This window comes from Dermacentor albipictus, chromosome 3 (assembly GCF_038994185.2).
Source record: "Dermacentor albipictus isolate Rhodes 1998 colony chromosome 3, USDA_Dalb.pri_finalv2, whole genome shotgun sequence".
In the NCBI taxonomy this organism is placed as follows: Eukaryota; Metazoa; Arthropoda; class Arachnida; order Ixodida; family Ixodidae; genus Dermacentor; species Dermacentor albipictus.
In genome coordinates, this window is record NC_091823.1 from 8693106 (window position 1) to 8720868 (window position 27763).

General features: G+C 45.6%; 1 long non-coding RNA gene across 2 annotated transcripts; it reads left to right on the top strand.

Moving 5' to 3' along the window:
* The first annotated feature begins 1474 nt into the window (after positions 1-1474).
* Positions 1475-27763, top strand: LOC139057207 (uncharacterized). 2 transcript variants are annotated; one of them, XR_011512638.1, is made up of 6 exons: positions 1475-1894; positions 4850-4949; positions 7585-7722; positions 9789-10063; positions 26224-26325; positions 27628-27763. It is a non-coding gene; the product is annotated as an uncharacterized lncRNA (long non-coding RNA). The 2 variants fall into 2 exon arrangements; XR_011512637.1 differs by lacking the exon at positions 26224-26325 and having other exon boundaries at positions 1488-1894.

Sequence of the window (27763 nt, forward strand, 5' to 3'; positions counted from 1 at the left end):
CGTACCCTGCGTCTGCTGCGGGCAGCGGAGAGACGTTTGCAGCCGGCCGACACTTCAGTTCAGAAGACAGTACAAATTGTGTTATAACAGGATTCCTTTTATTATAACTTTCACACGTCAGATACAAGCCAGAAGAGATTGCGGCGGCTCTGGCTGCCTGTCGGGTCCACCATATAGAAGTTGTTGCTGGTCAAGCGGGTTCGAATTGGACAGTGCGGCCTCCCACTGTTCGGATGTGTGGTTGAGTATGAGGAGAGTATCGCTGCGTTGGGACATGTCCAGGCAGTATACTGTACAGTGACGCGCAAGCATCGCAGTGGGACCGGTTATAGGGACCGAGGGTGGGGCATATTGCTCACATTGAAACAAACAGCTCTCCGTCACCTGGGCGCCGACAGAGATGTGGCTAATGAAAGAGGAAAAGCGGGACGAACACTTGGACGATAAATAAAGCATGTGCGAAAGAGGGAGAGAGGAGATGACCGTATGGCAAGAGCGAAAGCTATGGCAAAAGCAAACCGATAAACTAGACGCGCAGCGTTTGCGTTTCAGAACCACAAGCGAATGTAGTGCGTGACACGTAGTAACTTGGGCTCTGTTATCTCTCTGCCTCGTGTAAATAACATCGAAACAAAGAATGTCATCTTGTCTACACACACGTCAACACACACACACGTGTCAACACACACGCATGCACCATCGTAGTCTGTTTCTCACTCAGGGGAAAACTCGGAACACACATGTATCGCGATGCGGCGAGCGCTGGAGTCGGTAAGGACCGAAGCGGCTGGCGGCGGCAGCTCGCGTGGCCGCAGAGTGACCGCAGCGCACTTCCTGGAAGGCAGTGAAGTGCAGAGTGACTTGGACAGCGATGTGCTCATTCGCAGCACGTCTCACACCATGACGATGGTGGCACAAAGCCTATCCCTCGGGCAAACAATAGAGAGGGTGGTGAGTCAGCGATGCCTTCAATACTCCCTAGACATTTTAAATGATGCTGACGCCCGGGGATTGGGGCGGCCACTTCAGGAGAGTGACGGCACGCTCCTTGAGCGTTCCTTGCAACGCACGAGCAATGTGAATCGGCGACCGTTCGTGTTGGACTATATAGTCGCCTTCCGGGAATGGGCTGTCAATAACGTACGGAATCACTACATCGTCTATGATTGCCCTGCACCTTTCAGCGATGAACTTACCGTCGAGGCATATTAGTAGGCGTTGCGCAACGCTTAGTAAAGAATACCGCCTCATTTCACGCAGTCACGATGACATCAGCGCACCACCCTGACAGTAGCACATTTGCAGACAATGCGGCCAGCGCGCTTCGCCGTAGCAAACGATGCCGTTCAAGACCCGCCCCTCGAGCACTTGCGCCTGCGCGAGCTGCTGCCGCAACCTCACTCAAGCACTCGCCCCATCGCCGATGGAATGCGCTCCTAACCCTCTCGCTCGCACGCATTACATCATACGCGGTCATTCGAAACCGAAACTCGAAAGTGCCTTGGGGCGCGCTACAAGCCAATGGCGGTAATAGCCGCAGCCAAAGTATTGTTGCATTCACGTGGCTGCCATTTACTGCGCGCTGGCGTGTTGTGTGTCGTGGTGCGTGCTATGGTGCGTGTGGCATGAGACCAGTGATGTTGTGCTACAGGTGATTCTCTCTGCGAATCATTGCCTCACCAGACCACCCGTACGGCGGACACGTATTGAGTGTTGACCAGATACTACGTGCTGTTCCGTGTCGCAACTTCGTGGAATAATTATTTCGCGGAGGCAGATGGAAATACCTACTGTTTCGTCACACGCTATTTCGCGCGCCCTGCGTTCTGGCGAAATCCGCAGCAAGTCAACAACGCAAGGTGTGGAAGCATTGCAACGAAAACGTCCGGGAAAGGTATGCGTATGTGATAGCAGCATTGTCGAAGTAGCAAGTCTAGGCGCACTTAAAAAAAAGTGCACATGCATTTAGCTTGCAACAAAAGGTTCTCTTTTATCTCAGCGGCGACGCGCTTTTGAAGCCGCTTGCTACGTTTCCGTCCCACCTCGCTTTACTTCCAGGCGTAGCTGTAACGATTGCTAGTCCTTTGTCGTGTTACGTGGGTTTGTGTCGCTTGGGACCACGTAACATCAGGTTTGCCGCTTCACAGTGCACCATTGGTGCTCTGCAGGCGACAAGCGCGTGCTCTCGCCCGTTGCCTCCGGCTGCGCGTATGAAAAAAAAAAAAAAGAGAGACCATCCATCCTCGGAAAGGTGCAATCGGATTGGAGACTGTAACAACAACTCTATAAAATAATGTACTAAACGCACAAATGACTGGACCCATTTTTAGCATAAGCGAATTTCACTCATTTGTACGGGCAGTTCTGATGTAATTACCTTTCATTGTTGAAATAATGCTTCATCTAAACATTAATAACATTTTTTGCCACTAGAAGGCAGCATAACTTCGAACACTTTAAATGACTATCTTGTTCCGCCCCTCATTCCCTAGGAATCGCTGCATCTGGTTCGTTTTCATGTTCATCTTCCGCCCCGCACACCTACACTTCCTCCATGGTGTAACCGGCTATGGCGTAACCGTTACCGAACGCCCCCCCTCATTTTTTTTTTCCGTGTTGCGATAGCACACATATATGAACAATTCTGGCGGATTTCCGCCGTCGGCATCGCCGCGTGATGTTCTGTGCAGAGTGCAAGTGCGATAACATCGTGGCCGCAAGCCGCATCCACCGGCGACTGCGTATGCGCGGCCGCGCAGGTCCTATCTGGATGCCGGTCTACGATAGGCTGCGCTCAGCGAGGGTTCCTGTGCGCTGCGTTCTCGCTGTTCGCGTTGAAGCGACGGGCAATACGAGGGTCGCTTGCTGCTACTACCGCTCTTCCTCAAACCATACTTCCGACACCGCGGACATTCCGGAGCGCGCCTGACACCGTGTCTGTTAATCTGCTTAGTAAGCGCATGCTTACAAGTTTACGCAGCCGATAAAACTGCTGTCTACCAATTTGTAGGTGCGACAATTTTGTTCCACATTACCCCACGAGGTCATGCTCCGACCCGACATGGCTACATAGTGGCTGTGGTGTTGGGCTGCTCAACACGAAGTCGCCGGATCGAATTCCGGCCACGACGGCCTCCTTTCGAGTGGGGCGAAATGCGATAATATCCGCGTATTTAGATTTTAGTGCACGTTGAAGAATCCCTGGTGGTTCAAATTATTCCGGAGTCTCTCACTACGGCGTGCCGCATAATCATTTCGTGGGTTTGGCACGTAAAAAACCCATATTTTTTTTTTTACTTCACGCTCCGCCAGCATCTTGCGATGAATTACAGTACACTCCCTTGGATTTTTTTAACGTTAGGTGATTCTGCTTGGGAGTAAATTGTACACAACACGCACGGACTTTTTTTTCTTTACATACCTACTTCGCCCATTGGGCATTACAGTAGGGAGGACAGGTAATCTATATATGAAATACAAGATTGCACACTCTTAAAAGTTTAAACACTTCAGACCATGGGTACTATACTAATCATACATGTGTTACATTCCGAGAGAGCGACTGAGACAGCACAAAAAACAAAGCAGCATCTAAGAGTCTACTCTCACAATCGCCACTCTTCACAAACAGGTTCCCATCGCTACTGTGCAGTGATAGAATAAATAGCTGTTTCACTAGGGCTCTGTCGTACGCCACAATGTACGTTTCGCATAGGGTAATACTCAATTCGTTGTTTGCAACAGCTTGGCATAGCAGAGGATGAGCTCAATATGATGTGAGGTCTTGTGCACAAGTTAATAATTAATTTGCACTTCATCCTCTGAGCATGCTCAAAACTGTTAGTTTTCATCGTTGCACTCCATTGATAGTACTGAATGTCACGGGGTTCTTTTGACAGTACAGATATGATGTGCGTACTTGGAGGTAACTCTAGTGATGATAACTGTTGTGTGGGAGTAACGCTGGTCACTACCCTTATGACTAAGTTCAATCGAGCACTGAGGGCATGACGATCTTACTGTGTCACAAAGGAATTGCAGACTCGTAATGATGGCTGACTCAGTCAGAACAGTGCCACATAGTACTGGTCTTCTACATCACATATTCCCGATATATGTAATGTAGCACATAGCTGCAACAGTAAACCATTACCAAGCAAACACCACGCATCAAGATTCCTGCATCAGCGCACTTCGACAGGCATTTTACGTTAAACGGCACCTTTACCAAACATCGCACTGCTTGTTGATCAGCACATGCACATGTAATGGAAGAAGATTTCAAGTAATGAATAGAACGAACATGAGGGGCATGACAGCTACTGCAATCATGTACTGTTCTCTGTTAGAGAAGCAATATGACGCTGATAGAAAAATGCATATTGTTGTGCTACAGGTGTTGTACTCACGTTTATTCACTGCGCTTCAACATGTATGCATGTTCATATGGATTGTTGAGTACTCCTATCAGTTTGTGAACATAGAAGAGCCCGAGTGCCTTCTTTAATGTGTGGTAACATGCACAAAGACGGAGTATGGCTTGGTACTGTTAATAATAGGCACGCTTTTGGCCTGATTGATAGAGAGAAAGATGCTGTAACACAAGTGCATTATTCGCACTCATTTTCTTTGAAGAAGGTGCCACTATGTCATGTCTTTTTCTAGTTAATGTTGGTGCTGCAGTGCTAACGCAGCGACTCTTTACTTGTTTAAATAAATGTCCACCTATGAGCAATGCCAATATGCGATTTTAAAATGCCAAATTAAACTTTAGTATACTCTTTTTCTCTGTACATTTTCGCCTACAAGTTGCGCCATTTGACACAAATGCTGCATCGTTTGCTTGCAGCACCACGTACCTTCACACGTTCTCTGGAGACCACCTTCCAGGACCTTACGTGTATGCGCGCCAAGCTCGGGGAGACTTAAGTAAGGCAGGTATATAAGCAGTGAGTGACTTCTATTTAATTTTTAATTCCATTTTGTGCAGCAATTTGTAGAATCAGTACAGTGTAGTTGAAGTAATGTTGCAGGATTTTACATAAATGTTAATCTCTGGTATCAGAAATGATTACAAATCTATATGCTTACTCTGTGTAACCTGTGTATTTTGTCAAGGAGTTGGGAATCTGTACATACTGCAACAATAAATTGCACTTGCTTAAATGCACCCATTCATCCACATCTACCTACGTTTCACACGTCAGTAGGGATATAAGCAACTATGGATTAACAAGATTGTGTGGATTGCAATGAAATCCCCAGTGAGTGCGACACTGACTGTGCGCATACTCCCTGTCGGCCTCATACTTTTATTGGCCGGTAATAGCAGCACAATCTTATTTGTTAACTGCTGAATTCAACTTCGCATTTCACAGTCAGTTTTCTGTTTGGGTGACACTTGTTGTGGCAGTTGTATGCATTATTTGGCTTCTAATTTGTTGCTTGGACTTGAATTCTGTCGTGGTCCATGAGCGAAGAAAACGCAACGTAAACACGGACAAAGGAAGAACACAGCACGTGTGGTCTTGTGTTCTTCCCTTGTCCGTGTTTGCACTGTTTTTCACCCATGAATTTGTACCAACTAGCTCACATTCATAGCCTTTAGGGTGTTCGTGATGATAGACACAATTATGCATTTTAATGTAGCGGCATTAATTGTGTAGTTATTGTGACAAAGCAACAACATTCAATGTTTGCTGGGGAAACTTTTCATCAAGTGATTTATGGAAGAACTGTGCTCCTGTACCAAACAAGCCGTACATATGAAAACTATGTGACATTACGACAGATGCATGACATTTGTTCTTATTACAGCAGATCCTCTTCGGGATTTTCACACACACACACACACACACACACACACACACACACACACACACACACACACACACACACACACACACACACACACACACACACACACACACACATATATATATGTGGGTACCATCACAGACTGTTGCTGCACATCCTTGCTTCATTGCCTACCAGGTAACAATGTCCACGTCATCCAGACGGAGTAACACATACATTTCATTAAAGCACACTGATGTTTTCAATGAAAGACACACCTCGTCCATTATCGCCCCTCAGTTATCCCCTTTAAACATTGTAGAACCAACTGCACCACCGTGGCATGCAAGAAGTGCAAAGAGCAAGTAATGGCAAGATGCATGATTGAAGATAAGTGTGAGTGAAAGGCAGTGTGCCTATGAGCACATTGTAAACTCCAGTGTTTGTGACAGTGTATGTGGTTGCAAGCTAGTGGAAATTATTGCTACCTTAATTATGGGTGAATGGAAATAACTGTGTTTTTAAACTTGTGTCAGTAAGTTCGGACGGATATTGTTATCACAAGTGCGTTCATGCTGCTCAGAGCATCAGAGCAGACGAGTATGAGCTTTCAGTAAGTTGTCCCAAGTGTCATTTGCACAAAGGAGGAACAGACCTGGGAGTGAGCTGATGAATATGTGAATAAAACGTCGCAGCGTGAGTGCAAGTTTATGATGTGATTGATTATATGTTGAGATAACCTTATGGAGCTGATAGCGCCTCAGCATGTTTGTTTGCTTCCACGTTTTCGTGTGTCCCTCAAGGCAAATCATGTGACCTGTCACACCTGGCAAGTTTTTATTCTTTCTGAAGGGTCACCTAATGGACACTATCACATGCTTGGCGCTAACCTATCTCCACTTTCTTTCCAAGATGCTGTGGCATTTCAAGAACTTGCTCCACATATTTTTTTTTTGGCTGACAGCTTCCAACAATGAGCACAATTTCTATGTGTTGAGCTCGTAAGGCTGTTCATGAAAGTTTGCGCTGTAATGTGGCAGCTGCAATTAGTGCACTGGCGAAAAATTTTTGCATAACACTTTCTTAAAAAGTTATTAAGTTCATAAGCTAACACACATGCCTTAGAATTTTCTGTCACTCTACACAAATCGACATCGTTGAAATAACAGAAAGAGGAACTATATACAGCTGCTTTGCTACTTACAGACTGCCTAACAAAAAAGCGTGTGTCACGTTTCTTGAGATATTTAACCTCCAATTCTTAAAGCTTGATGGCCACATTGTTTACTTCCGCAACCAAGCCTTCTTCTCATCACTCTGCTAACATTGTGACATTACCAGAGAGTGAGACCTTAGAAATGTGCCATTTCATGTAAGTGATGTCGTTATCATACCTTACTAACTTATGGGCATTTGAGTGGGCTAATTGCTGGATGTTCATCTATGCAACCTGCCTCAAGCCATTTTATTGTGAAAACAATCTGAATTTCACAATAAAGGGGGAGTCAGTGGATTGAGTCGCGAAGGAAATCATACTTTATCCTCAAATGCACAGCGTTAGAACTTATTGAGCCTGTATTGGGGGTCGGGGGAGCAGCCTAAAGGACAGTCATTGATTCTTATGTATGCCTCAAATGGCAGCCTTAGTGCCTTTTATGGGCACCTATATCCATAATTTTGAAGTATTTCACTTTTCTTGAGGTTACCCGGCTGCATAGACATTCACATGCAAACTTGTTACTACATACTTCCAAATTTTCTACAACGTCTGTGGTTTTCCATTGGCAGGAATTGCTTGTTCCAACTGCAGAATAAAGGGCCGTGTCTGCAATCTCCAGTCACCCCTGTCGTGTGCGAGCTGACTACATCATCACTACCCCATCTGAGCTTGACGCTCAAGCTTTACAGCACCTCCCCTTTCATTTTGTATGTATTTCATTACAGTTATGTACTACTGCTATTTGTATGGCACACTACGTGATCTGCTTATGTGATCTAACACTTATTATTTATTATGGCAGCTACACAGGTTTGACATATCCTCCAAATGCCCATTGTAAAATGTATTTAACATTGCCTTTATTACCCAGTTCGACCTACAGATCAGATTGAGCATGTACATGACAGAGCAGTTACGCGGAACAGTATCAGTTCTGTTAATATGACTTTCAAATGTCAGATCCCTGCATTGGACAAAACATTATTTACAATTACAAATCCTTCCAAATACCTTGCTATCCTGGTCATCAGAGGAAGTAGGTGTCGAGAGATGAAATGTGTCGTAATGCCAAGTAACTGCTACAACGTTGCATAGCGTATGTTCACGCTCTATGCAACGAAAGCATAAATCATAGTCATTTCTCTATTTCGTTAGCTCAAAAGAAACAAAAATAGCAGTGCAACCTAGCTATATGACAAGGGAGTGTCATTTTCTTGAGGTAATAGTCATGTTGGCCATTGAAGGCATGGCAGGGCACTATCAAGGAACACCTAAGGTACAAGAGGTCTAGGAAAGAGTAGTGCATTGATTGGATTTACAGGAGAAAAATTATGCAGACATCTCACACTGTGGGAATAGGTGTACGAGAACCTTTCACGAGCCTGCAAAGGTAAATGGTGTATTGAATCAAAACACCTTCTGAAGATTTATGTGATGAGAAATCCCTCCGTCACCAATGTGGACATAGCAGAGCATGCATAATTTTTATCACTGAGTGAACTGCGACGTGATTTGCAACACACCATGTGTTTAGCCTTTAGAACCGCACTAAACTGACATGTGATAGCGAATTTCAGTGGAAATTGAATCCCGTATCATCTCTATTCATCGTGAGCCGAAAGAATCATGCACTCACTCTTTGTTATCATAGCTATTTAACATGACTACAATCCCGAACGTCATTAAGCGCTGGCTCGCATGACGAAACATTGCAAGGGTGTTTTCCTTTGCCTCTTTCGGGAATGCATTCTTGGCGTAATGGTTAAAGCAGCAAGCTTGGTGCTCGAAATACTGCGTTAAAACGAACCTTTAATTTAGCAACACCTTTACTTATTGTGCACTTTCACTTGGTGTCGTAGCGCACCTGTACCGTGTGCTAGCAGCTAATTGAGACAGTTATAACGTTCAAGACGCTAAGAAAACTTCGCTTTAGGAGCTCATCTAGTGCAGTGACTTGACGTAAAGAAATCAACATGGCTGATTAAGGAAAACACTCATATTGCTATTAGCAACACGTGCTACCTATGAGCACACTGTCACCAATGCCACTAACCATCAAGAAATGGGACCTTGTTTTGCAGCAGTGCCCAAAATCGACTAACGAGCTTGTCTGAGTTGCTGTAACATGTTAGGCCACCGCCTCTGCATTTCATGCATCTGACCACCTCAAGGAAGGTGTATACAATACGTACAATGTTATGTCATGTCGAACGGTCACCTAATGAAAGTGGTAAGCTCTGGTTACTATGTATAAACTTTCAGCATGTTCCACATATGGTGCACTCTTTCCTAGTGGCCATAGGACAATGGCACTGGCCGTTGCAAATGACAGAATGGCATTTTTGAATTTGCGCAATGTAGTATTTTTTTAATCTGTACTCAACTTTTGCTATTGTTTCAAATCCAATAAAATTTATTGTACAAGTTGAAAGGGTACGCTTGATTACGTGGCCATGAACATTTTGTATCTTCGGGTTTTGCATTTCGCTCTAGCCACCTTGCGTGGGTGCCAAACGTGGACAGTGTTCACATCTTTTATGCTTCCGAGGTGGAATGCTGGTTGATCTCTCATGAACAGCTTTCAGAATCTGTCATGGCCAACTGATAGGGTGCTGTCATGGTAAAGAGCCAAGATGCTAGGCCGCACGGTGTCTGGCACATAATGCTTCTCGCCCTGCGGTCAAATTGACTTTTTTGACTATATCACTTTTTTGGCAGCAGCAGTGGGGCGCATTGCATGCAGCCCGCTGAATCCTTTTCTCTACTGTCACAGGCTATGCCCCTGTCACGGAATTGGAGGCTGCGAACGGCAAGCTTCGTAGGTGCCGTAAACTTCGTTGCCCTGTGCTTTTCCTGGACCTGGCGGTCTGACCTTTTGAATCCGCGCCGCATTGCTGTCGGCCACATCACCTCAAAGATTCTACGCAAGCGCTGTTGTTACCACATGCAGGCCACGGCCACAGCTGGGGCAGTGCCCTTCACTTTCGCAGCAGCGGCGAAGTGCATCGCATGCAGCCCGCCGAATCCTTGTTTTATCTACCGTCGCAGGTTGGTTACTATTCTTTGGTATTATTCGCACTGTACATAGACACTCCGCCGTTTGCTGTTTGCTGCCAGTGTGATGGGTTACTGATGATGTAAACATGACGTTCACGGTTGAAAGTGTTCTAGGTCGAGGCAATAATCCTGTCATCTTTTGTGTTCTTGTTGTCATGGAGCAGTGTAACTTATGGCAATGTGTGCTGAGCAGTGGCGTAGCCAGAAATTTCGTTCGTGGGGGGCTCACTTTGCAGCTCGGCCTCCTCCTTATAGAATTAGTCGAGCGATATAAATATATATATATATATATATATATATATATATATATATATATATATATATGTAGTCATATAATGAGAGGCCAACAAACACTGACACCAAGTACAACATAGGGGAAATTGCATGTGCTTAATAAATGAAAATAAAGTAATGATAAACTAATGGAAATTAAAGTGGATGAAAAAACAACTTGCCGCAGGTGGGAACCGAACCCACAACCTTCGCATGTCGCGTGCGATGCTCTACCAATTGAGCTACCGCGGCGGCGTTTCCCCATCCACTTTCTTGGGTATTTATGTGTACTAGTAGAACCCTGGGAGTGTTCCAAGAAAGTGGATGGGGAAACGCCGCCGCGGTAGCTCAATTGGTAGAGCATCGCACGCGACATGCGAAGGTTGTGGGTTTGGTTCCCACCTGCGGCAAGTTGTTTTTTCATCCACTTTAATTTCCATTAGTTTATCATTACTTTATTTTCATTTATTAAGCACATGCAATTTCCCCTATGTTGTACTTGGTGTCATTGTTTGTTGGCCTCTCATTATATGACTAATAAATATCGGGTCCTTCGGATAACCCTCTTTCTTCTCGTTTATATATATATATATATATGTGTGTGTGTGTTTGTGTGTGTGTGCGTGTGTGTGTGTGTGTGTGTGTGTCATTCAACAACCTTGTTTACATTTTCGTACATATGCAACGACCAAGGGAAAATCTCAATGACGCTGTCCTTTGGTAGAATGTATTGCGCAGGAGCAGCTGTCACCGGTTGTGTATTGCGAGTAATATCTTCGAAATTATAGTCGCAACAGAGAGCACATATAAAAAGCAGGAGTTTTGCAAAATATACGAGGGCGAGTCAAATGAAAGTGAGCCAATGCGAATATATGACAAACGGGGTACTTTATTAAAACTTAGTCACCATGAGTATTTAGACACTTGTCCTACTAACGAGTCGCGTAATTCCTGTCTCATAAAACTCCTTGGGTTGCTGCCTCAAAAATCTGTAAATGATTATACGTCATCTTCTGACACGAATCTTGTTCCTTTAAGCAGTTTTTTTCAAATTTTACCAAATGTGGAAGACGCAAACCAACAGGTCTGGGCTGCATGAGGGATGTTGCAGCGTTTACCACTTGAACTTTGCCAGTTTTGTATTAATCACATCACCGACGTGGGAACGGGCAATGTCGTGAAGCAAGATGTTCCCAATGCCTAATTTTCCGCGTCGTTTGTTCTTGATTGTGACACGCAGCCGATCCGACCTTTCTCAATATCTGAAAAGATTTAGAGTCTCTCCAGGTTTAGAAAATTTGATCAATAATGGCCCCTAACGATCTAAAAAGAAGTCAAGATTTTGCGGCAGAAATGACGGCCTTTGTTTTCCTTAGGAGTGGTGAATTCAAATGTTTCCGCTGTAAGCTTTGCCGTAGTGTTTCAGGCTACTAGTAGCGTCCCCATGAGTCATCCCCGGTCACAATTGCAGACAAAAAGTCGTCACCCTCATCTGGGGTTCTTTGAGGTGCACTTAAATCTAAGTACACGGGTGTTTTCGCATTTCGCCTCCATCGAAATGCAGCCGCCGTGACCGGGCTTCGATCCCGCGACCTCGTGCTCAGTAGCCGAACACCATAGCCACTGAGCAACCACGGCCTTTTCAGTTGTGTTGGGGGTGATTGCACGGTGGCTTATGCCCGGCCATGGATCATCTTTGTAACTTTCATGTCCTTCTTTGAACAGTTTGCTACAACGCTTCACAGTGGCCAATGAAACGCAATGTTCAACGCATACGGCAGCCATATGGCGGATAATTTCTTTTTGGGAAACATCTTCATTTGTCAAAAACCTCACGACACCAAGCTGTTCAACTTATGGAGTGTCCATTATGTCACGCAACCATGTTCAACCCAGTGTATGAGAGTATTAAAGAACATTTAACCTCACCTCTGCATGTCACTTGTAAATGAGATGCGTATGTGCTACGCGCTTGCCTCGGAAATAATGAACCGAACCATTATTGCCCTGGGCGGGTTGTCTCACTTTCATTTGACTCGCTTTCGTACGTTAGAAATGCGAAGATGCAATGGAATATACAAATGTGAAGATACAGCTTGATGTAGGGCAAAAAATTGTCACTGGAAGCACAGTTCACTGCGCATATAGACATAACCTCGCAACAAGATGTTTAAATATACGTATAAGTCTCCAATAAATCTACGTACCTAAGAAAAAGTCACTATATATAATGAGTCAAACAAGGCAAATAAACAGGTTGCGCAACCACAGATTCACAGCCCCCCCCCCCCTCCCTCCACTCCCAAAATGTGTTGTGTGCGACTGAAGGCGGCGCGCTTCCTCCCCGCTTTTCTCCCTTGCGCACACACGACTGAGCCACCATCGTCGGCTCACCCCATCCCTCTCCCCCCCCCCCCCCCACGCTTTCACTCGCACATAGAGCATGCTACGCGCGGTCACGATGTTATCGCCCTTGGCCTTTATTTATACAGAACATGAAGGCAACGGCAGGAATGCGCCTGGAGTCTTCATATAGCTGCTATCGCAATAATAAAATAGTATCCGGCAACAGAAGCGTCCCGTGGCCCATTACTTTCCGCAAAACAAGTTACAAAATCGAACTTTCACCATGCGACAATTCGCTGTGCCGCAACAATGTCTTCTTTTTTTCTTTTGTGGGGCGGGGGGCGACGAAATAGAATAACGCAAAGGAAAGCATGTTGGCTACAATCGAATGCCTACTTTGGGCACCTAGTGTGGCTACCGAAGGAATATCGAAGAAAATGTGTGACGCTGGGTCCACAGAAAACCATACGCATACTGCTCGGTATGCTACACCGGCGAGACAAAATTTTCCGGAGAGGTTTTGTTCAAGCGAACGCATTGCAATCTGTCGAGTCCCCGCCGTACTGGCGGCGAGCGACTATGCATTGTTTCTTATTCTCGTCTGCTAGCCAGAAAGCGTCCAAAACTCTGCCAGGCGAAAATGCAGTCGGCCAGAGAAAAACGAACGCGCATCCAAGTGCGCCGCGTGGTTGTCGATGCAGCACGAGAAAAACGCATGCGCTCTGGCTGGATTGGCAGCCCGCCGTGTTGCGAGAACAAAAAAAAAAAAAGAGAGAGAAAGAGGCTCAATGTATCCTCGCGAATAAAAGTCTACGTAGAAAAATAAATAAGAACTTCGTTACAATGGTGGCTTTACTGTCCGACATGGATGCTTTGACGCAGGTGCAAAAAAAATGGTCATATTCTTTTCTGTGACCCGACGGCACAAATGAACCACCCCAACGCTTTGTGTCATCGGACCTCGTGCGTGCTTTGTCAACTTGTCTGATTGTGTGTTGATTTCGCTTGTCTCTTTGTATGGCCCGATGTACGACTTTAGAAAAGTCGATGCACCTTTGGCGTCAAATATTTAACAGCATTAAACCCACAAAGTTCCGGAATTGAAAATCTAAAGCACGACTTTGGAAATGTCAATGCACCTTTCGCATCAAAATATTATGAGAACTTTATACCCACAAAGTTTCAGGATTGAAATCCAAGCGCTCCGTAGATTCCGCGGCCTCCGCGAGATGCCGAGACGAGCCCCCTTGCCATCAAAACGCCCTTGAAATATTGTGCTCGGTGGGGCTTCTTGCGTTACGATATGTGACTCCCGATGCATGGGCGTTTCCGCAAATTCCAGCCCGATTTCGCAATGTTCATGCTACAATGCCTTTCGAGCGTGAATTAAGGACATTGTAGACAAAATCGAGCATGATTTCCTGCGCCGGGAGTTGTTTTGGTCGGCGGCGCATGACGGCAGGAAAAAATTTCGGGGGGGGGGGGGGGGGGGGGGGGCTGAAGCCCCATAAGCCCCCCCCCCCCCCGGCTACGCCCCTGGTGCTGAGTGATGGTGATCTTGCAGTGACCTGTACAGTGTGAATTTTCATTTCACGTAGGAGCATGGTCGCATGTCACTGAGCAACACTTTAAGGTAAAAAAGTTCGCAAACAAGCACTGGAAGCGTGAAAGGTGTAGGACAGAAGACGGCATGAACACAGTTGCAAGAGCATACAACAGTGAAGTGGTCACTAGGCTTGTAGATGTGGACCGCAAGCTTAACATGCTGCTCGAATTACTGACTAAGGTTAACGGCAGTGAAGAAGCCATCTAGCTACTCTCAGATCGCTTTGATATCATACAGCAGTGCCAGGACCGCCAAGATAGAGAACCTAAAGATCTTAGGGGCAAAGTAGAGAATATGGAGAAATGCAGCACCACAAAAGAGCTAGACCTCCTTCAGGCTGACATCGAGGCTCTTGAATGGCCTAGTCCAAGCCTCAACGTCGCAGACCACGGCATTGCTGAAACGAAGGGGGAAGATGTTCTTGAAAAGGTGAATGACTTTGCGAGAGAGCTAGAGCCAAAAGTGATAACTAGAGAAGACGTAGTAGCACTCCACAGATTGCCATCAAAGCCTGGATAGACATCAGGGATTATCATGTGCTGTGCTCGCTGTGAACTTAATAGTGCTTTCATGGCTAAAAGAATGGCTCAAAATGGCCCCAACGATAAGCGGTACATCTGTGAAAATGTGACATCTCGGTCTAGGAAAGTGCTTACATCCACCAAAGAATGTGCGAAGGTATCAGGCTATCAGTTCGTATGGCACACAGGTGGTACGACTCTCGTGCGTAGGGAACCAGGTGAAATTGCTGCGGTGAGTAAACATGAAGATGACTTGAAGGCTCTACATTTGTAGGCGTGCTGTTCGTTTGGTTGCTTTCTGAAACTGCATTTCCTCATGCACAGTTTTCAACATATACCAAAGGAAAAATGCTTCACTCCTCGAGGCCTCGGTAGAAAACATCTGAGCTGTGTACGTACGAATGGTCAGTTGCTGAATAATGACACTCCGGAATTGGAAGCTAGCTACTCTCAGAAGATCGCTTTGATGTCATACAGCAGCGCCAGGACCACCAAGAAAGAGAGAAACATCTTAGACACAAAGTGGAGAATGTGGATACATACAGACACTGTGATGTTATGTTTAGTGAAACATTGTACAATGAAGATACTGCGGTATTTAAATTGCCTAACAAAAACACATTTTACTTGAACAGGACATCAAGACGTGGCAGAGGTCTCTCGTTATTTATAGATGACTGTGGGAAAACTGATTTGTTAACTGATTTCTGTTGTATTACCAATGACTACGAAATGCTTTTTGTTGAAAGCAAGTGCTTGCATCTTGCCACATGTTATCGTGCCCCTGAGGAAGACTATTGCACGTTTTTCACTTGAGAATTTTTTTATTTTTACAAGTTAGAATAGGTAGAGAGTTATGATTGGCGGTGACTTTAAGACTGACATGAAAGGTGCTACTCGCTAAACAGTAGACTTTGAAAGACTACTTGCACATATGGTAACACGAGTGTTATAAAGTGTGAAACATCAACCTCCACATCAGCTGCACTGCTTGACCTTTTTATCACAAACTGTGACCCAACCAACGTCTCAAATGCCGTTCTAAGCTGCTGTGTAGGTGACCATATGCCAATATGTATGTCTCTTAACGCTCCCAAAAGTACGAAGAAAACAAAGAAAATGTGTGTAACCTTGCAAAGCATCAGGGAAACTCTGTGGAAGTATTTCAGATCGAGATACACGGGACCTCCTGGGGTAAAGCTTTTTCTAGAAAACTCGCCAGAAAAGGCTTACGATATCCTCATTAGTAACGTCGCGGTCGTGGCAGCATACAGCGAAAAATCAGTACAAAGATTCGAAAGCCTTGGGTAAACGAAGAGCTTTTAACGAAAATTAGAAAACAAGATTGGTTGTAGGCGAACTTTTAAGAAACTCAGGAACCTTTATGTTACAATGTTTAAGACCTTCAGAAGTAAATTAACAAAACAGTTATGAACGGCAAAGCGATGCACATTATATTAGGGAGTTTGAATCTTGCACAGTACAAACTGATAAACTATGGTACAAGATAAACACTCTTACGAGGCAGAAGCAGACGAGAGAGTCACCACAATAAATTTAATTAAACGGACACCTAGTCTAAGACGAGGAACTTGGTGATGTATTTAACCAATACTTTGCAGCCAAGAATGTTGACCCAAATTATTGCCCCACTAATGATATCACAACACCTAGAAACAAAAATTCCGTTTTTCTCACACCGACTCTGCTGAGGTGTGTTACGTTTATTTGAACCTCAAAAGTTCACGTAGCTGTGACATAGACGACCTGCGCATACAGCCTATTGTATATGACATTTATGATATCGCCCCAATTGTAGTGTATATTTACAACTTGTGTACTTCTTGTACTTTTCTTAACAGAATGACTGCTGCCAGAGTAACCACCACTTTTAAAAAAGGTGACAAACAAAATGTACAAAATTATCACCCAACATCGATCCTCCCAATTTTCTCAAAGGGCTTGGAGAAAATTATGCAAAATCGGTTGTCATCATTTTGTACCAGATACCACCTTGTAACTGAAGCTCAGTAGGGATTTCTGAAGCACAAATCCACAGAACTGGCACTATTAGTTCAGAAAGAGTACACCTTAAAAAACTTTGACAACAGGTTATTAGCAATCCGTATATTTGTTGATTACACGCAGGTTTTTCACTACATCAATCACAATATTTTCCTCAGTAAGCTATAATGGTATGGGGTAAGGGGCACGCCACTCACATTATTATTCTCCTATCTCAATAACAGACATCAATTTGTCTCAATAAATGAATTCCAATCTCAACCCAAACAAATAATTTCAGGTTACCACAAGGAAGTATTCTCGGGCCGCTACTTTTCAACATTTATGTCAATGATCTAATACCTATTTACCAACAAGCAAAATTTGTTATGTATTGTGATGACACTAGTATTTTCTTATCGTCTCAAAGCTACACAGATTTACTGAGAATGGCAAATGAACTTTTCATAGGCTTTCTTTTTGGCCAAACAAGAATTGTGTGCACGTTAATCGCAATAAGACCAAAGCAGTAATTTTTTGAACTCCAGGTAAACAAATCCCACAGCATAACAATGTAATGTTTGAGTCTATGAATATTGAGGTTGTGAACACAATTATAATTCTTGGTGTAACCTTTTCCAACAGCTTTCAATAGGATGGCCACATAGGCTAAGCCCCCAAGAAAATCAGCAGCACACTTGGTATGCCATGTCACAGTAGACACACTTTCCCCACTTCTGTTAAAATACTGCTTTATAAATGCTTTGTTTGCCTCGCATATCAATTACGGTCATTTAGTATGAGGTACTACCACACAGACAAATCTGAACAATATGCTCGTCATGCAGAAAAGGGTGCTACGTATTATTACCGATGTATCTTACATTGAACACACCGCACCTCTTTTCGATAGGTACCACATAAGAAAAATTAATGACTTCTACACGTATAGACTCCTACGGGAGTTACTTAAGTATAAAGAAACTTAATGTTACGCTTGCGGAAATTGCCAACCAGCATCGCAATGTACCTGCCTACACCACCCGCCGCACTGAAATATGGAATGTTGTGAGACATACGACAAATGTAGCAAACAGATGCTTGAAAGTTATTTACCGAGGTTATTAAATTCTTTTAAAGAAATAGACATTGATATTGGAAGAATGAACCCTCCAGAATTCAAGGCTTTTCTACGCTCTTATGCTTGGGTGTTACTATTCAAAATGTAACATGGTCTTCCCTTAATATATTTTAAATAAATCTTTGATATAGCTTATCTCTCAACACTGATTTAGAAACATTATTACATTGCCTTGTTTATGAGCTTCTTTTGAACATTTTCTTTTGCTTTGCAACCACTCCTGTGCCAAGTTTATAACATGCAGGGCCGGTCAAGCCTCAAGAGGGCTTTTGACCTCTCATCCTCGAAATTGCATTCCCCTTGTTATGTTGTAACGACTATTTAGAGGTGAATTTGATTTCAAATTTTCTCTGTGCCCTCCAAGATGCTGTTGGCGACCACTTTGTTCGTATTTGTTGCTGGTGAAACAGCCAGCCCTAAAGGGACCCTGAAACGATTTTGGCGATTTTCTACAAACCTACTGAGTCGTTAGAGTAGGTTCTTCTGATCATTAATTGATGCATCTAAGTGCTCTGCGTAAAGCGTGTAATTTATTATAAGGTTTTAAAAATACACATCGCTGCCGATCGCAGCGCACTGCTCGGCGGAATTTTAAGCCGCCCCTACCCATATGATGCAAATAACCCATATTACGTCACATGGGCGAGCTATCTGATTGGCTGACCAGGGCGCGTGGTCGATAATTTTTCCAACTTTATGGTGAACAAATGATGCTCGTAATAGTTGGAATGTTAGTTACTTTGTTTTTGTAAAAAGAAAATAAATTAAAGAGAATACACAAGAATAGTTTTTTAGTACAGTTCAGCACTTCCGGCACACAGCAAGTGTCGTCTGCTTGTGTTACAACGTACTCCATTTTGACGAGAGCTCCGCGGTCAGAGTCGGTCTCAGTCTTTTCGCGAGCACTATGATTCTACTTTGTTGCCTTGTGGACTGCAAACCCAGCGACCTGCAAACCGCGAGTCCAGTATTAGGGCAAACGCAAGCGCAAGGGGACAGGGTCTGGCCGCTTGACTGTGCCGGGATGAGCCACGAGATGAGCAGAAGGGCAAATGTGAACGGTCTGCACGGTGCAGCCACCTGGTGGCACAGAGCTCAACCATACACAGTAGCAGCAACGAAGTGTATTCTTTGCTGCTGGTGTGTATTTTTCGCAGAAGTGTAATCATCAACACGTTGATTTATAAATGTTTAAAATGTTTTACACTTGGTTAGAGCAATATTAGCGCTTTGTTTGACTGGTTAAGCGCTGCGCCAGCAAGTGTCTGGACCGTGCAGACCGATCAGGCTGCTCACGTACGTCTACGCTAAAGTTCCTTCATCAGCTTGAGTTTATGCCTCCAGTCATTTGCCGAAATGACCAGCTTGCCTGTTTTTAGCGGAGTACCGGACACGTTCGGCGCTACGACAGAATGCTCGCAACGCACGCTGCTTCGATAGCTCTCGGTCGACGGCCAAGCGGCTAGCGGAGCGGCCTTGCGCGGGAGGGGGCGTGCTCCTAAACAACCGGAATTGAGCGATGTGACGTCGCATCGTGACGCTGCACCAGTGAAAGCGGAGCTTAGCGCCGCTCGCTTGGCGAGCGAGTTGAGGAGGAAAAGCATAGCTAGGGAGGAGGGTAACTTCTAATCGCTTGCAGCTCAATTAATACGTAACGCTTCACTTAAATTGTGGTGCGAATGTTCTACTTAAGCTGTACCTTACGCGCCTACAAAATTTGTCCGAACCGTTTCAGGGGCCCTTTAACAATGCATCAACTTCTGGCAGCTTGCCCATTTGTCTATTGATCAATTCAAATGTTAATTTCTACAGTACGCTAATCCACCTCACAATTGTAAATGAATGCTCGCGCCTTTGGGCTAACTCTAATTGCTGTCGCTCATGGACGACTCCGCCTACTTTTGCTGCGTGTTAACTAAGGTGGACGCCGTTGGCCGTGCACGCAGGAGCCTCGAACGAAGGAACTTCACTCGTTGGGATCCGGTTCGACACTGGTTTACTTACAAAAGATAGAGCGAAGAAAGGAGAATGGAAAGAGAGAAGTTACAGAAAGTCCACGTTCTCTTTTGGCCGCACCGAGGCCTTCATCCTTGTCGGGGGCGCCCGCGCCTCGCACTGAGTTGGCGGTTCGCCGAATAGCCGGTGGAACGGATCAGCTTGTCAGTAGATGTGTCAGATGTGTCGGCCGGTACGTGGTGCTGTGGGGCGCCCCTCGCCTATTCACCGGCTCCTTCTCTCTCTTGCGTCGTCGGTCCCCCAACCACGGGTGCAACAATGTATGGTGCTCGCTTGCGACTTTCATCCTCCCCCGCAATGAGCGCCGGCTCATTCCCGGCCACCATTGTTAGCACAGGCTGGCACCTCCCTGGGCTCGAGTGGGTACAAGGGTTGTTCGGGTCGTCGCAGTTCGCTTTAGTTCGGGAGAAGGATCTTGCAAGCGCATACTCAGCCATCTCTTCCAGGAAAGGTCTCCAAAACACGACACATTTTCCACATCTGACGTGTAGCCCGATCATCCCGGAGGAGAACTATGTCTCCCTCACCGAAGCCTCTACCACTGCCTGGCTTTGTGAAAGCGCTAAATGAAGTTGCAGTAGGCATTCGCGTCTCCACCGTTGCCAGAATGAGTGAACAAGCCCGGTGCGTCGTCTCCATTGGCGTGTCTCTGCTGCCGATTTGACTTCGGTGGTTTCTCGGAAGGAAGCCAATTTCGTTAGCTGGCGGCTGACGAGGAAATGGGCTGGAATCAAGGGCATAAGCTCCCCCGCGTCCGAAGATGCGAAAGTCAGTGGGCGAGATTTTACGGCAGTCTCGGCTTAGGTTAGCGTTTGAATTTAGATCAGGTCCTGCGAAGAAGACGTCGTTCAGTGACAGCTTTTCCGCCGCTTTGGAAGAGGCATCGAATACGGCTCTCAACTTAGTTGTTTTGCTACCAGGCCAGAGCACACCTCGGTGTGGCATGGCGCATAGTAAATTGGCCCCAGCGGGGACTCACCCAGTTCATTCGCTTCCTCGGTGTGTCCAGCTTGCAGGTAGTTCCTGATTGCCTGATCGTAGTCCAGAATGGCTTCATGTCGCAGCGGCTTCGCCGTTAATGAGCGAAGTCTGCGATGATGTGCTCTGATTGTCCGTCAAGTCTGACGCGTTCTCTTTCCATGGGAGAGCTACGTGGTATCTATCGTTCTTGTGGATGATGGTTTCTTCAAAGACCCACAGAACGCTGTCGTGTTCAGTGGCGTAGCAACAGGGGGGGCCGGGGGGCCTTGGGCCCCGGGTGCGAGGGGCCAGTGAGTGAGGGGGGGGGGGTGTCATATACGTCTGAGACACCCCTCTTTCCACCGGCTACACCCAGCGGGGCGGGGGGGGGGGGGGTGACAGAAGACCTAAGGGCCCCGGGTGCCACGCGACCTAGCTACGCCACTGGTCGTGTTTGGCAGTCAGCATTGGCGACGATCCCAAGGTGCTCCATCTCCCAGAATGATTCTAGTTGACGAGAAATTTCGTCGGGTGCTGTGGTCACACCTACCCGCATCACTCCGGAGGTTGCTGATAGTGGCTGGAATGCCACAGGTGGTACGGAAACAATGTGCTATGCTTCCTGCTCTGACACGTTGCCTGTCACCGACGGAGTTGCCGACCGGCTCTCGTTGGCTGTCTGACTCCTGAGAGCTCTCTTGATCTTTGTTTTGAGGAAGCAGATTTTCTGGGTGTATTTTGCACAAGCTTCTAATTCAGCATCTAATTCTTGAAGATCGATCTTCTTTTCGATGCTCTTGCTAACAGATTTCAACTTATCTGCTTGTTCAAGGAGAAGGTCGAGGCGTTCCTCAAGCTCACCGACCTGGATGGTTGGCGATAGCAGTAGGTCGCTGGCCGCTGCGATGATTTTCTCGATTGCTTGTCGCAGGGCGGCCTGCTTCTTTTTGTAGTCGTTCCATGGCCCTTTCGATGTCAGCAGGCGAAGTATTCCCGGGTTTCGGCACGAAAAATGTAAATGAATGCTCGCGCCTTTGGGCTAACTCTAATTGCTGTCGCTCATGGACGACTCCACCTACTTTTGCTGCGTGTTAACTAAGGTGGACGGCGTTGGCCGTGCACGCAGGAGCCTCGAAAGAAGGAACTTCACTCGTTGGGATCCGTTTCGAGACTGGTTTATTTATGAAAGATAGATTGAAGAAAGGAGAATGGAAAGAGAGAAGTTATAGAAAGTCCACGTTCTCTTTTGGCCACACCGAGGCCTTCGTCCTTGTCGGGGGCGCCTGCGCCTCGCACTGAGTTGGCGGTTCGCCTAAAAACTGGTGGAACAGATCAGCTTGTCAGTAGATGTGCCGGCCGGTACGTGGTGCAGTGGGGCGCACCTCGCCCGTTTGCCGGCTCCCCCTCTCTCTCGTGTTTTGTTGGTCCCCCAACCACGTGTGCAACAATGTATGGTTCTCGCTTGCGACTTTCAACAACAATTATATCCGTGGGGTTGCGTGAAATTGAAAAGGTAGCCAAGTGCTTCGGTGTCTCATGCCAGTTTAACCTATTGATTATCAGCGCATGTTTGGAAATGCCCGACAGCCGTCGCCATTGCAAGTAGCGTATTTACTCGAATCTAGGCCGACCCCAATTCTAAGATGACCGCCTAATGTCCGAGGCCAACAAAAAAAATATATATATTACCTTGAATGTACTGAACAAAAAAAAACCGAGGACAGCGTTCAGAAAATGCAAACAGCATTTATTTAGCCTGAATGTGCAGAGCTCGTTCAACGTCGTCACTGCTAGACTCGTTGCTATGTTCCGTGTCCCTGTCGCCTTCAAACAGTGCACCATCTTCGGTACCGTCAAGCGCATTAGATATGCTGCACTTTAAATTTAAAGGTGCGCATGATCAAAGTACCTGTGATGTCGCCCCATGCTGCAGCTACCCAGGCCGTTAGCTGCGATAGCGATGCACGTTTGGTGCGGCCTGTTGCCGTTAGCATGTGGGCTGCATCAGTCAACGAGCCCGTGTAATATTTCCGCAGACGATCCTTGAAAGGTTCGTTGATGCAGACATTAAGTGGCTGCAGCTGGCCCATCATGCCGCCCGGTATGACAGGAAGGTCCGTCTTCGCCTGGGCGAGCGCTGCCTTCACGTCTGTCAAGTGCCCACAGTAAGATTTGACGACAAGAAGTGAGTTCTTTGTCAAAGGGCACCTGAACGCTGTCGCCACAGTCTTATCCCACTATTCCACCATCGCACCCGTCATCCACCCGTTCTTATTTGCCTGCACAATGACATTTCTTGGGACAGTTTCTCGGGCAGGCAGTGTCTTGCTTTTAAATATCATATAAAGAGGGACTTTATGTCCATCAGCTGTGCAGCAGAGCATCACAGTTGCACGCTGCTTCTCGTAGGCTGAACCTTCACCTCCTTGGCATCCTTTTCATTCATGGTGTACGCCACTGGCATATCAAAATACACAGCAGTGTGGTCACTGTTGCCAATTTGCCCAAGGTTGTAGCCTGCCGCTTCTCTCTTTCGCAGCATGTAGTGCTGAAAAGCTATCGCCTTTTCTTCTAAATGGTTTGGGAGCTTCTAGGTGATTGAAGTGCGATGTTGGAGGCTGAAGCCGAAGCGCTGCATGAATTTCTGAAGCCAGCCCCGGCTGGCTTTGAAATGCTTTGGCATTAGGCCTCGCTCCCTCGAAAGTTCCCTAGCTTTCGCTTGGAGCACTTCTGTTGTCACTGGAAGGGCAGCTGTTCTCTGCATCCAAACAAAGTCGGCCAAAACTGTCTCCACTTTGTGCTGACGGCCTTTCTTTAGTCCGCTAAATGCCATCCTCGTTGTGGTGCACGCAAAAAGCTGCTGTCGTTGTCCCCTACAACGACGGACATTTTTCTTGTCGACGCCGAGGTCCCACCCAGCTTGAAGGTTTGACAATGCCTCTGCGGCTATCACAACTTTTCGCTTGATAGCGGCACTGTAATGGCATATCCTGCTTGGTGCCATCGCGATACCACCACACCGCACACCAATACGGCTGACACGACACAGGTCAAAATGGTGACCGTGCTTGTGTACGGTTGGCTACTGGCACGGCTAGTAGGGGCTGCAATACTGAATTTTTTAGATGGCCCTAGCTATGCACCATATGTAGCAGTTTCAATGAAAAGCTGGCGCATTTTTTAACATCCTCGATTCTAAGCCGACCCTAGAGATTTGAATATTGACACGTGTACTTGTTACCCTTTTATCATGCGACACGTTTCACTGCCTAACCAATGTTATCACACAGCGCAGGAGGCGCCTGCATATATCGGAAGTGTCGGAAATGTTATCGATGCTTCCATCCGCTGTCTGTGGCCGAACCGTGTGTAATCTGATTGCATGTGTGCGCGACGCAAATAATGTGAATTTTGTGGAAGGCACGCGGGTCCCAGCAATTACTCTGGAACGTTCGACGACCGATGTATAAAAGCCAATGCGCTTGACCCGCTGATGAGATAGCACCGCTACCGTTGTGCTATAAGTGTAGCATGTTTTTGTGGGCACAGGTGTGCCCAATAAAGTTAGTTTGTATTTCACAGTATTGCTACTGTGTTTTTCAACGTCACCACCACGTGACAGTATGATTATTTGAAAACAAAAAAACTATCGGCCTAGATTCGAATAAGTACGGTAGTTACTTTTCTGTACTCGGGTACTTTTCGTGGGATTTCGTATATATGTATGAGTAATAACATGCGACCTTGACTTGGCACCCCGATGGCCGCGAGTCATCTCCTGTAGGCAGAGGACAATCGCAGTTACATAAGGGTATGCATCCACACTGAGCTATTCGAAGCCCACCACTATCAAGGCAGCAAGCACCTGAAGATGTAATTTTATGAAGGTCTTGATATTTTCGTTAGGAATGTAGACTGCAAGCAAAAGGTGCACCTGTCTTACAGGTGTCAAGCACTTCCTCATGTTGGCATTGCGTGGCATGAAGGCTGGAAAGTGTCCAGATGGACTTAGAAAGAGTCGCGCAAGGAATGCAAATTGTGATGGTTTGGCCTTCGCTACTTTTCATGTCGTCATTCGAACATTTCGCCCTGAGATTTTGTGTGCTTATCGTCAATTTGGCGTACCTCACTGCATTGAAAAGGGTGCGATACATGACTTACGTGCTGGTCGTGTGGTTTTTATGACTGAATATTGTCCATGTAGATGTAAAAGTGACCAGCGAAAGTTTGAACATTGTTCCAATTTTTTTTTTAACCAGGCACACGAACTCTTCCAGCCAAATGAGAAACCATTATGTTCGTACGCATGAAAAGTCTTATCAAAGCTAAACACATTTCTTTTTTCTACTTGGATAATACTTTGGCATTACACTTTGCGCATACTTAGGTGAAAGAAGCACTCACATTCTCCACTTTCATTACTTGTCATACATTCGTGGCACAGCAAATGGAAACACATATGTCTGTTGGTTTGTATGTCGGTAGTCTGTGCACAACCTGAAAGTACTGTTCTCATGAGGCACACTTTTTAGAAGTGATGAAACTGGGATGTGGAATGCACTATCATTTTATTGTGCACCATGTGTTCCAGTTCAATTTCGAACCGTACTTCTCACAATACAGTGCACAGGACCTCTTGTGGACTACACTTGTGTCTCACAGCTTGAATGCAAATTCCAGGAAATACATCGCAGGAGCGTCATACATGCAGCATTACGTGGAGTTGAAAGAAGCTGTTTATTGAGCAGACTGTTCAGTTTCCCGTAGTGCAGCATTGTAGTACATCATGTGCTAACTCATTTAACACAAACACTATTGCACTATACAAGGAACGCGACGTCAATAATACAATTCGAGGTGATCCTCCCAACATTTATCTACAATTTCTCGATTTCTCATTCAGACACCCTATATTTTGCAGCTATGACTGTGGGAATCAGGCAACAGCTAGCAGTAAATAGTTGGACGTTTAGGCATGAACTTGCTCTTACAAAAATACTCACTCTAGAACTGGTTTAATGGTGCTAGCTGTTCTATAGAACACTCAAACTGCAGGTGAATTTTGACATTTTGGTGAAATCTCCAATGTGCATTATATCGAAACTTTAAGTCTTATATTGCAGTTTCACTTAATATGTATATAAGTGCAGTAGTGCATGAGTTTTACACAGTAGAGGCCACATTTTCGGAAATATCATGCAATTGGAATAAGCAAATTTGTATGAGAAAAAGATAAAAATGTTATTGAATATGAAAGTTGGTGACAGCAGACGCTTTCGTGCAGTGTTGCCAAGTTCTTCACATTGGCGTTGCGAACTAGTGGCAGCCATGCTTGGTTTGGCCCTGCTGCTGACAGTGTCGCCTGAATTGGGACTGCACTGGCATTGTAAGTGCCGGCGGTGGGGAGCTGTCTGCCTCTCGCATCGAAGTGTCTCAGAAACTCGAGTTTACTCAGTCTCCAAACCTTGAGGCACCTGAAAACAGTGCACATGATGCCACACCATCTCAGCGCACCCACTCTTTGCACTCACTGCAGATTACTTTTAAACGGTGCACAGGCGGTACATGTGCTCAGCCACATGCACCTACGGCTGCGAACATGCTTAAAATATATAAGCAGTGGGGTCTTCGTGCTAAACAACACGGAGCAGAGTAAGACAAGATGACGAGTGCTAACTTTCAACTCAGTGTTTATTTTATAAAAAAAGGTATTTGTAGGCTCACACACCGAACAGGCGCAATCACCGCCCATGAAAACCAGCCGCTTCCAGGAACACAAATTCACTTGTAGTCGGAGCAACTGAAGGGTGACTGGTGCAGTTATCATTGGTCCTTACTGTCACATCAGCTTCAACAAATCCTTGCTATGACTGCCATTGCTGTATCTAGCCAATTTCTAAACGACCTTTGCCAACTCACGCCCCCCCCCCCCTTCTGCGTTCTTGATAGTGTAACCGCACCCCACCCCTTTCCCCGTGATTGCACAGGAAAACGGTGCTATCAAACCACCGTCCTCCTCCACTCACCATCGTCTCCCATTACTCACTCGCAGCCAAACATTACATCGTGTGAGGCACAAAAATTTCACTCACACATTTCATCGTTAATGACAGTGCTTCATCTCAGTGGTCGTGCAGCGCACAATTTTAGAGGTGCATGCGTAAGCAGCTGCATATAGTTCAACCATTCAACCATCTTCATCTGGACAAGCTTGGTATGTTGTCTCGGTATACCTTTGCGGTGAAAGTGACATTTCCTTACGTTGATACCGAGTATAAACACACTTCAGTATATTGAAATTTGAAACACATGTTCGAGGGACAACTCCTAGAAAGTTAAATATTTTGTTCCATTGCTGAATCTGTTACACTGAGAATCTCTTATGTGAAGGTGCAAATGTATATCTATTTAATGCTATGTTTACCTACACTGTCTGATTAAATTCATTCAGTGTGTAAATTGAAATGCTGTTGTAAGCTAAAGTTTACTTTACGTACTTTCATACACCTCATTTGTGCATTTTCTAATCGCCATGTTGACACTTGATGAATGACGAACCGTTCAGCACAAACCATTGTTACAAGTTACCATCCTGAGCTGTCACGTTTCTTGCCTCTGTTGCAGCCTTCCATAATCGTATCGAAGCAACTGCAAGTTGTTTATGCTCCTTCATTTTTCTTTTTTTCAGGCAAATATGGAAAGACTGCCTTTCAACTTCGGGACAGCACCTGAGCTCTCTATTCCTGTACCATCGCATCGCTATATACAAGGATCACACAAGTGCCACGACAAGAATACTGAATAAATATGCCATTACATTTCGA